Here is an 11107-nt window from a genome sequence, read left to right on the forward strand (position 1 = left end):
GAATGCAGATCTAAGCACAATTTTTCTTTATTTTCTTTCTTTTTTTTTTTTTGGTCATCTTTTTTTTCTTTTTTTCTTTTACAACATGACAAGCATGAAAATATGTTTTGCATGACTGTACATGTATAACCAATATCAAATTGCTCACCTTCTCCATGGCAGGGGGAAGTCAGGGAAAGAGGGAATTTGGAACAAAATTGTTTTTACATGTAACTGGAGAACATAAAATGTTAAATTATGAATCTATTATTTTTATATCGTTATTGACTTATAATAATTGTTGACTATGAAATTAAGAGGAAGGATTAGATCTTCTATAAGAACTCATAACTCTGATCTGAGATTTCAATCTGAATGATTTTGGAAAAATAAGTTTCCTTCCTTGACCTCAGTTTCCTTCTTTTTAAAATTAGTTTAGCTGTATGTTCTCTAAGGTGTTTTTCTTGTTCTAAACCTCGTGATCTACTTTATTGAACTATTTAAAGTACATTGAACTCAGCAAAGTAGGAATATGGAATTCATATTCAGCGTGTAATATACATGGAGAATCAGAGTGGTTTTCTGTTTGATAGGATTACTGCCTTTACAATCACTTATAAAACATTTACAAATGACACAAAATTGGAGACTGATGAAATGGATGATAAAATCTTAGTACTCTTCTAGAGTACTAGCAAATAAAGGCATAGGGAAAAGCTCTAATTCCTCATATTTAAAAAGAAAGACTTAAAACTTATGGAGATTTTTTTTCTCCAACTTTTACTATTTTTCCTTAGATTAAGTCGACTCTGTTTTGCCTTTACTGCACAGTCCTTAAGTAGAGTACTCAAGCATGTCAAATTGAAAGCACATTTAGACCTCTCGCAGTCCACCATAATGATTTTATAGATGAAAAAAACTGAGACCTTAGGAGAGGAAGACACTTGCCCATGGTCACACTGTGTAGTCATTTAACGGTTCTGTCAATAAACATTTATTAAGTGCCACAGTATGAATGGCACTGTGTTACGCAATATAAACAAAGATAAAAAATAGTCTCTGCTCTCAAAAGCTCAAAGTCTAATGAGAGAGAAAACATTCAAGCAACTGGATATAAATAGATAAAGCAGAAATAACCAAGAGAGAGGAAAGGTATATGGATTAATTGGGGATCAGGAAAGGATTTTAGCTCTGAGGACAGTAGACATAAGCAGTAAAACTCAGCATGTATCTAAGTTCACAGGAGCACTGACTCAGAACTAGACATGCCATTAGGGATAGTAATAAACAAGCCACTAACTTTTATAGTTGAGGAAAATTTAACTCAGAGAAGACTTGGCTTTCCAAAGTTACACATCTACTAGGTGGCAGAACAACTATTTGAAAGCATGTCTACTTACTCCACGTAACATTTACCATCATTGCTAATTTGATTTTTAAAAATTGAAGAAAAAAATTCAGATTTTTTGTCCTGTTCTCCACTGTAGATTGAGACTGGGTAGCACAGTGGTTAGAGGATTGGACTTGGAGGCAAGAAGAAGTGAGTTTAAATCCTACCTCAGACTTTTGACCTTTTACCTCTGACTCTGTGAAAATCTTTCCTCTAACCTCACCCAGCAAGCATTTAGGGTCCTCTGAGTAAATGGGTATAATAATAGCACCTACCCTTCAGGATTGTTGTGAGGATCAAATGAGAAAATTTACTTATAGCATTTTGAAAACCTTAAAGCAATCAATCAATCAGTCAATCAATATCCAATTAATCAAACACGTATTATCTACTATGTTCCATGCACTATGCCATATAAATGTTAGATGATATTATAATTATTACATTTTATATTATTACATGTATTACATACATGACATCATGCAAGTGCATGTTGTATATACATATAATTATTGCATGTTGTCATTATTATATACATACACATATTGCATGTACATGATATATTTAGAATTGGAAGGGTCCTTGGAAGCTATCTAGTCTAACATCTTCATTTTACAGATGAGATCACTGAGGCCCAAAAAGTTTAAGTTACTTGGACAAGGTTGGTCACCGTACCGGTATCCATTATAATGTAAGCTCCTTGAGAAGAATATATGTTCATTTTTTCTTGTTATCCTCAATATTTATTATAGACCCGACCATATAGTACATGTTAATAAATATTTGTTGATGGATAAATTGATATGCTGACTCCAAAGCTGGTGTGTCTTTGAATATAGCACATAGCCTCTTTCTGTACTTCAAAGCTGAATGGATTTCTGCATATATATTCAGAGTTCAATAATAGATTTTGGCTCAGAGGGAATTTTTAGAAGGATGGAGAAGAAACTGTGAATTACTATAAAGAACACTAAATCTGGGGTCAAGGAATTGCAGTTTAAAATTAATTGTGACTTACTAACTCTAAAATCTTAGGGCAATAACTCAACTTTCATTGATCTCAGTTTTTTGCCTGGAAAATTGTAAGGATAGATAGATTTCTAAGGTCTAATAAATTTCTATATCTAATGAGTTTGTATGTAACCATCAGAGACATATTTGAATATCTCCAAGGAAGAAGACTTCAGAAGTCTCTTTGTAAAACTTAAGGTGCTATATATTAGGTGTTAATGTTATTATTGTTGTTTTGTTTTAGCTTAGGTGAACCCTCACACCTTTCTGGGTATAATCTTCATCTTCTATATAAATGATGTGAGTAAGAGTCTCTCTGTAGCCAATTATATACACTGTTTTCTCTCCCAATCCTATTTTCCCAAAATGATGCAATTCACATTAAAAAGGCCAGTTGTTGAAACTCAGACATCACCTAGAAAGCAAACACTTGGAACATACATGAGCTGGCAGTACCTATACGTGAAATTCACCTTCTGCATACTATTGTCTTTACTAAGATGATCTCTTCAATCCTTTGCCTTCTTCATAGTTAAACTCCACTGGCCTTCTGCAAGTATTTTGCTTTTTCTTGAAATAGAAATCAGGTCAAATATATACAAAACTCCATTTTGAAGCAAAAAAAACCCTATAAAGCAAAGACATAAGGGTGTAACTACCAACTCTCCCAGGTGAGTATGAATTTGCTTCAACATTGAAGTAGGCAATTTTGCAGGAAAATTGTCAGCTGTCTGTTCTGGAGCCTACCTGTAACCCTAATCACCCACTCTGTTATGCCTCCTACATGAATAGATGATTATTTTTCATCCCACAAAGTAATTAGAGAACTGTTTTAGCCTCTGCCTTCAGCCTCCTGTTTTCAGCATTACTTATATTTAGAAGGACTTTCATACCATCATTGACTTAGATCCAGGAGGCACTTTGGAAATCATGTGCTCTCTAGGCCTTAATTTTACAGATAAGGAAACTGATCCCTGGAGAGATGAAATAACTTGCCCAGAGTTACTCAGATAGGAAATTGAAAAGCCAGAATCTACAAGGAAGCTGTCAGTGTAATTTTCTTTTGTACTAATTCCTTGTTGTTGTTTTTTTTTCTTCTCCTTGTTTTGTGCAGGGCCTGACAAAATGCCTGATCCACAGTAGGTATTTAACTTGTAGATTGTAGCTTGTAGATTGATTGACTGAACAATTGAGGCTTTGCATTTCTCTCTGTGGAATACACATGAAAATTTAAAGATAAACTATGTCTCAGTGTATGAGAGAAGAAGGAAATCTATCACATCTGACACTGGTGCACAAGAAACCAATATTTCTTTGAAGATGGAGTGGCTTCATTAGAGTTCCTAGACATCAAGACCTTGGCAGAAAGCTGTATCATGGGGACAGTCAGCCAGTTCAGGATGGCCCCTGCCTTGTTATATTCACCAAGTGTTGAAATAAGATCACAAACAAAGGTTGAAAAATGAGCTAGGGAGTGTGTATATATGTGTATACATGCATGCACATATAAACAGATCCACATATATGTGTTTATCAAGTATTAGATAAAAGAAGATCAAAAGATCTCTGAAAATTAAGTAGGTATGAAAATAATGCAAAGGTTAGTGGACAGGAAAGGATCTTATATTCATAAACAAACTGACACATACAGACAAGAAGAAAGTAAGAATGAATCCCAGATACAGATCACAGAATTTAAGGGAGTTGCATTATTTAACATATCTGACTTTTCTAGGATGTAGAAAATACTTGGGGCATTAAATTGTATGTATTAGCATTGCTCAAATATTTATGGGATGGAAAAGAAATCAATGGTTGTTTGCAATAATGCCAGCTACAATTAAACTGCATCTATAGGATAACAGGACTAGCAAAGAAATGGAGAGCATCTTATCCCTTCTCTTGCTTCTAAAAGGATATATGTATTTAAGATCATAAATTTCCAGCTAGGGACTTCAGAGGACATGCAGTCCAACCTGCTTAATTTACAGCCAAGGAAACCAAGGCCAAATAAGATTGAGTGAATAGTTCAGGGTTATAGAGGGTGAGCCTGAGAGAAGGTATTGGAATTCAAATGCTCTGACTAGAGTGACAGGGCTCTTCCCACTGGGCCACACTGCTTCTATTTCATGATCTCTAGACAGGTAAATTTATGCATCTACAGGACAAAAAAAGATCATTCAGTCAGAATCCTCCATTTTAAAGGGGGAGAAAACTGTGAACAACAGAGAGGTGACTTTCCCAGGGTCACCAATGGAATAGTAGCATAAGTAATAAGTAAGAAGGAATCCACCTCCTCTACATTTCCAGCCATGTCCTTTCTTCTCTCAGAGTGTGGTCTAGACGTCCCTGAGTGTCCCTAAGGCATTTTCAGGAAACTCAGAAGGTCAAAATTATTTTCATAATAATTGTGAGACGTTTGCATTTATATTCAATAAATACCAATAGGTATGACCCACCAAACCAGAAGCTCTTATAACATAACGGCTTGATCAAGGGGATTCTGGGATCGATTTGAACTTAAGGAGAGATGCACTTTTGTTTTTGTTTGTGGACCAGGATTAGACAAACTGCTTAATTGTTTTGATCTCTTAAGGATACAGGGCAATCCGTTGTGTTTCAGTACTACTAAATACCAGGGTCAAAATACTATTGTTTCGTCCTCATGGATCCTTAAAAAGGGCAGACAGTTATGGGATCAGGAAAGTCTTCAGTTAAAAGATGGCCCTTGAGCTGTATCTTAAAGGGAGTGAGGGACTTCGGGAGTTGGAGATAAGACTTTCCAGATGTGGAAGTCATCAATCACAAGGGCACACAGATTAGCAATGATGTGTTCTGTGTGAGAAGCGATGAGAAGGCCGGTCTTCCTTGATCACAGAGCATGGGAGGGAGAGGAATGTCTAATAAGGCTGGGGAAAGAAGTTTGGGAAAAGTTGCAAAGATCATTATAATTCAAACTTAATTATATATAATAATAATAGTTGCCATTTAAATGATAGTTTAAGACTTAACAATAGATGCCACATCTATTATCTCATTTAAGACTTAAAACAATGCTTTGAGGTATGTCATAATTCCTATTTGACAGATGACATTGACAAATCAGTCAACCCTTTAGAAATCTTCTGATCTCTCCTGGGAAGACTTCATCACCCAACAGAAGTCCTTGCCCTGGCTCAGCGTGGCCTGATCCTTCAGTAACCTAAACAACTAGGTTCATCCTGTCTATAATCCTAAGAGAACTTTCAGAAAACTCAGATCAGTATGCCAGGGTTCAAACAAATACATACATACTTGCATACACAAGTATATATGTGCATGTATTTGTATGTATATATGCCCATACATACAGACATATATACATACATACATACATACACACATATATGTATATATGTGCCTGCCAGCCTTCTGACCAAATTTCTTCAGGAGGGCATTTCTGGTAATGAGATCGCGTGGAATCTTCTTATCTTGGTCAAACTCGAAACTAGGCCTGAATTGATTTTATCCTACTCAGGTTTGGGTGGAGACAGACTCTAAGACTGGGATGGTATTTCCTGTGATAGCAGATGATATTGACTCCTATGGACTGAGTGATCTAAGGAACCCAGCCACCTCCTAGTATATCAACTAATCACAGTTGATTGGAACCCCTTAGGAACACCTACTCTTTGAAGGGCATATAAGGCTGTACCCCAAAATCTCAAATTGAGCCAGTTCTGAACTGGTCCCTTTATGAGGGCCCAATTTTGGACTGAACTCCCATGCAATACATTTCAAACCACTTTGAGAAATTAAATTTTGAACACATGTACCCCAATTTAATTTGTGTCTGTCTAAGAGCAGACTCTGTTCCAGATTATAGTTCTTAGGGTTCGGGGCTCACAGTATATATGTATGTATATGCACAAACACTATTTGTATGTTTGTGTGGATGTCTATTTGTATGTGTATGTGTGTATCAATGGAGGTCTGAAAAATGTCCTTTCCAAAGACCTAAAAACAACTTTTATATTCCACATTCACAAATATCTTGGTCCTACATCAATCCCTCTGAGGGTGAAATTAATTACAGCTGCCTTAGGTCTGCACCATTGCTTTCTTGCTCCCAGATGGTCCTGAGTTATATAGAGTTTATGGGGTGAGTTTATGGGGTTATCTCAGCTTCTACAGTTCTGCCAACCTCCTGACCCTTAACATGCTTTTCTGTTTGTTTGTTTTTATTTGTTTTTATTTTTTATTTATTTTGGGGGGGTTTGGCAATGGGGGTTAAGTGACTTGCCCAGGGTCACACAGCTAGTAAGTGTTACATGTCTGAGGACAGATTTGAACTCATGTCCTCCTGAATCGAGGGCCAGTGCTCTATCCACCACAGCACCTAGCTGCCCCCTTTTTATTTTTTTTTTGAGTTTGTTTGTTTTTATATGACTTTGAAGAGTGTAGGAATAATAATATATTATTTTCAATATAAGTTTATGACATTGAGACAATAGATCTGAGAATGAAATATCTGCCAACAAATGTTGGAGCATATACATAATAGCTAGCATCAGCATTTGTTCTTTTTTACTTTAGCTTTTTCAAATGCTAAAACATCTAAATAAATAAAATAATAAAGTACTTAATTGAATAAACAATGAACCTAAAAATGTCCAAAATGTATTTTAAATATGATATTGACTTTAATAAAATACTATAAAAATCCTTCTGATCTCTCCTTTAATTTTTTTTTGTCATATGAAATTTTTTTCTTCTTTTGATCAACTTCAATGCCATTGTACTATATTAAACTATAAGATCATGAAACTATAGATTTAGAGGTAGAAGGTAGCTTAGAAGTCACAACTTCTAACCTAGTGGCAACTAGGTAGAACAGTGAAAGGTGTTTGAGGGCTGTAATCAGAAAGGTCTGTGTTCAAATTCTGCCTCAGATACTTATCTGCTCTGTGACCCAGGACAAGTCCCTCAGTGTCTTCAATTATAAAATGAGAATAATAATAGCATCTACCTCCCTCAATTATTATATGAAATCAGTTAATACTAGTAAAATACTTAGCACAGTGCCTGACTCAGAGTAGACACTTATTAAATGTTAATTTTCTTCCTTATTTTACAGATAAGAAAACCAAAGTTGACAGAAGTTAAATGACTTGCCCAGACTCACAGCTATTAAGTAATTGAGGTAAGATTTGAATTGAGGTCTTCCTTACTCCAGATTCAGAATTTTATCATCATCATAATCATCATCATAGTTTTTATTGTTTTCTCTTAGGTCCATATCACTGATGTAGATGGGGAAGGGGCCTCTTGAGTGTTTTTGCTCCACCTATTAATTATGCAGATAAGGAGGAGGAGGTGAGAGGAAGAATGACTTGCTCAAGGTTACATAGACAAAAGGTAATGGAGGGGGAATTCAAACATAGCCTCTGGCTTGAGAAGCTTTAATATTTCCTTGGCATTTATTGAAGCATTTATGCAATTTTAGTCATTGCACATTCTAGAGAAATGGGCTATGAAATGGCTGCCACACTCCTCCAGAGGCTGTTGTATGACCAAAGAGATGCACCACCAAATAACTGGAAGATAGAAAGACTGGCCACATTCCACCCTTCACATAATAGGTAAATATGGTGCTTGTCTAACATCTGTCCTCACCCAGTCCTCCAACTTTTTTCTCCCCTCTTCCCCTTAAAAGCTCACAATCTCTCTTCTGTGCCAGACAGAAGTGCCTCTGTGGCCAGGCAACTGCAGACACTAAACCAGAACTATTTGGAAAATCCTCTTCCTATTCTGCTATGTCCTCATCTCGAGCCCCAGTCACATCCTTCTGAGACTAATGTCTCATCAAAGACTCTGGATTCATGGAATAAGTTTCATGAGCACTTTTCTTTTTTTCCTTTTCACTTATGGTAGGGCAGAGAAAATCATGGGATGAACAGATATGTATGGGTATGTAAAACCTATAATTTTCCCCACCAAACCCACCCAACTTTTAAACTTCCCTGTATTGGTCAAAGGCACCAACATCCCTTCATTAACACAGGTTCCTGATTTTGGTCTCACTCTCAATTTCTCACTCATATTCATTCCACGTGTACAATCAATTACCAAATTTTGTCTCTATTTCCACAATCTCTTTCACATCTGATTACTACTCTTTACACTCTTTCTTATCCTAACTCAGGGCCTTACCACTTCTCAGATGGATTATAGCAATCCATTCTTGTGGCTAGCAAACTCTCCCCTCTTCTCTCTACCCTCCTCACAACCTATATGGCTTTACACTGGCTGTCTCCTGAGCCTCAGTTTGTATCTCTCCTCATGTCTCCGTCTTAGAATTCCTTGGTTGTCTTCAAGATTCAGCTCGAAGTGCTATCTTATACATGGCACCTTTCCTGACCTGTTTTTCTATTGCCTTCCTTCCCCAAATCACCATTTTTTTTTGCATAATATTTGTATATAACTTTTTGTATACACGTTATTTTTGCTGAAAGAACAAACACAAAATTCTAAGGGTTGACTGGTTGCATTTATTTATTTATTTTTTGTCTTTGCATCTTTAATGTCGTATACAGTAGGCACTAAACGGATGTTCATTAATCTATTCATCATTGGAGGAATCTGCCAAATTGATGAAATCATATATTCATTTGAATATTTGAGGATTTCCTCTCTTTCATTTCAACATGTACTATTTATGTGAATCCTAACATACCTGAAACAAGTCACAGGAAGGATAAGCGACATCTTTTGGGGGGGCATCATTAGAGGACATGAGTAATGCACTGCAAACGTCTCTCAGGGTTCTAGATTTATATATTGGCAAACATTAAAAAGATGACATTTTGTAGTTTTCATTTGATCAGTGGTAGTAAACCAAACAAGACCCCTAAAACTTTACCCCCAAAAGAATATACATGTCAGCATTTTCTCCACACAGAGATTCACTGGTTATTTCCTTGAAAAATATTTAAAAGAATTGTAGAATTGAAATAGGTTCAACAATTTCCCTTTACCAAAAGATATGCTCAGCACTACTGACCTTTTTGTGTAATGATAAAGGACTGTCCATACTGTGCTATCTACTGAATGCTCAAAACAAAACAAAACACGTGCCATCTGTCTCTTCAAAAGATATACAGCACAATCACACATCTGTCTAATGTCTATTATTTTTATATCCCTTTCATCTCCCAATACGTACCTACTCTCCTACTCAAAGAAACACCCCATATAATAAAGAATACAAAGATACAAATAAAAGTAGCTCAGAAAAATGAACCTGCACTAGAATCACCTCCAAGTATATTATAGTTTTTCACATTCATAGACCCCACCCCCACCTCTGTAAAGAAGGAAGAGAGAAAGATGCTCTTACCTATAAGTTGATGCCAAACCTATTCAAGATTGCATAGCATAAAGTTTCCATTCTGATGTTTCCATTTACATTATTTTAGTCAGTATGTGTATATATGGGCAGTTAGGCAGCACAATGGAAAGAGCACCAGGTCTGGAATCAGGAAGACTCATCTTCCTGAGTCCAAATCTGGCTTTAGACAATCACTATCTGTGCAACACTGGACAAGTCACTTTTCCTCATTTGCCCCAGCTTCTTTCTCTGTAAAATGAGCTAAAGGAAATGGCAAACCACTCCAGTATCTTTGCCAAGAAAACCCCAAATGGGCTCACAAAAAGTCAGACATGACTGAAATGATTCAATAACAACAACGTGCATGTATCTATGTAAATATGTATGCACATTAGATATATATATATATATATATATATATATATGCATATGAGAGTGTATAGATGAATATGGGCAGCTAGGTGGCACAATGAATAGAGGGTCTGGAGGAAAAGCTGAGTTAAAATCCAGCCTCAGACACTTTGCAATTCACTTAGCCGTGATTGCCTCACTTTCCTCATCTGTAAAATGAATTGGAGAAAGAAATGGAAAACCACTTCAGTATCTTTTCCTAGAAATTCCCAAAGTGAAGTCATAAAGAGTTGGACAAAATTTGAATGACTTAACAACAATAACATATATATGTGCATGTGCATATACAAACATATTACATGTGCAAATATATGCATATGTGTGTATTCATGTTCATATATAGGCAGCTAGGTGGCATAGTGAATATAGTGCTGGGACTGGATTCAGGAAGACCTGAGTTCTAATATGGCCTCAGACACTTACCAGTTACATGGCCCTGTGCAAGTCACTTAATCCTGTTTACCTCAGTTTCCTCATCTGTCAAATAAGCTGGACAAGGAAATGGCAAACCACTCCAATATCTATGCTAAGAAACCCCCTCTCCCTAAGGCATCATGAAGAGTCAGACACAACTGAAAAATGACTAAACTGCAGATACACACATACATATATACCTACCAATGCACACATACACACACACACACACACACACACACATAATCTTTACTTTTCTTTTCCTCAGTTTATACAAATGTTTCCATGCTTTTCTGTGTTCTTCAACATCTTTTCTTAAAGTATAGTAATATTTCATCACATTTATACATCTCATAGTAATCTGGGGCAAACTTTCATATTGGTATTGACAGTTTACTATTTTTTGACATGTACATAAAAATGTATATACAATGCAAGTGAAGGGGAGGAAGGGCTGCTGTTCTGGCATGGGAGGCAGGTAAAGCAAAGGCATAGAGACAGGTGGTTAAGTCCTTCATGTATGTATGGAACAA

Source organism: Phascolarctos cinereus, unplaced genomic scaffold, assembly GCF_003287225.1.
Source record: "Phascolarctos cinereus isolate Bilbo 61053 unplaced genomic scaffold, phaCin_HiC Scaffold_3;HRSCAF=262, whole genome shotgun sequence".
Lineage (NCBI taxonomy): Eukaryota > Metazoa > Chordata > Mammalia > Diprotodontia > Phascolarctidae > Phascolarctos > Phascolarctos cinereus.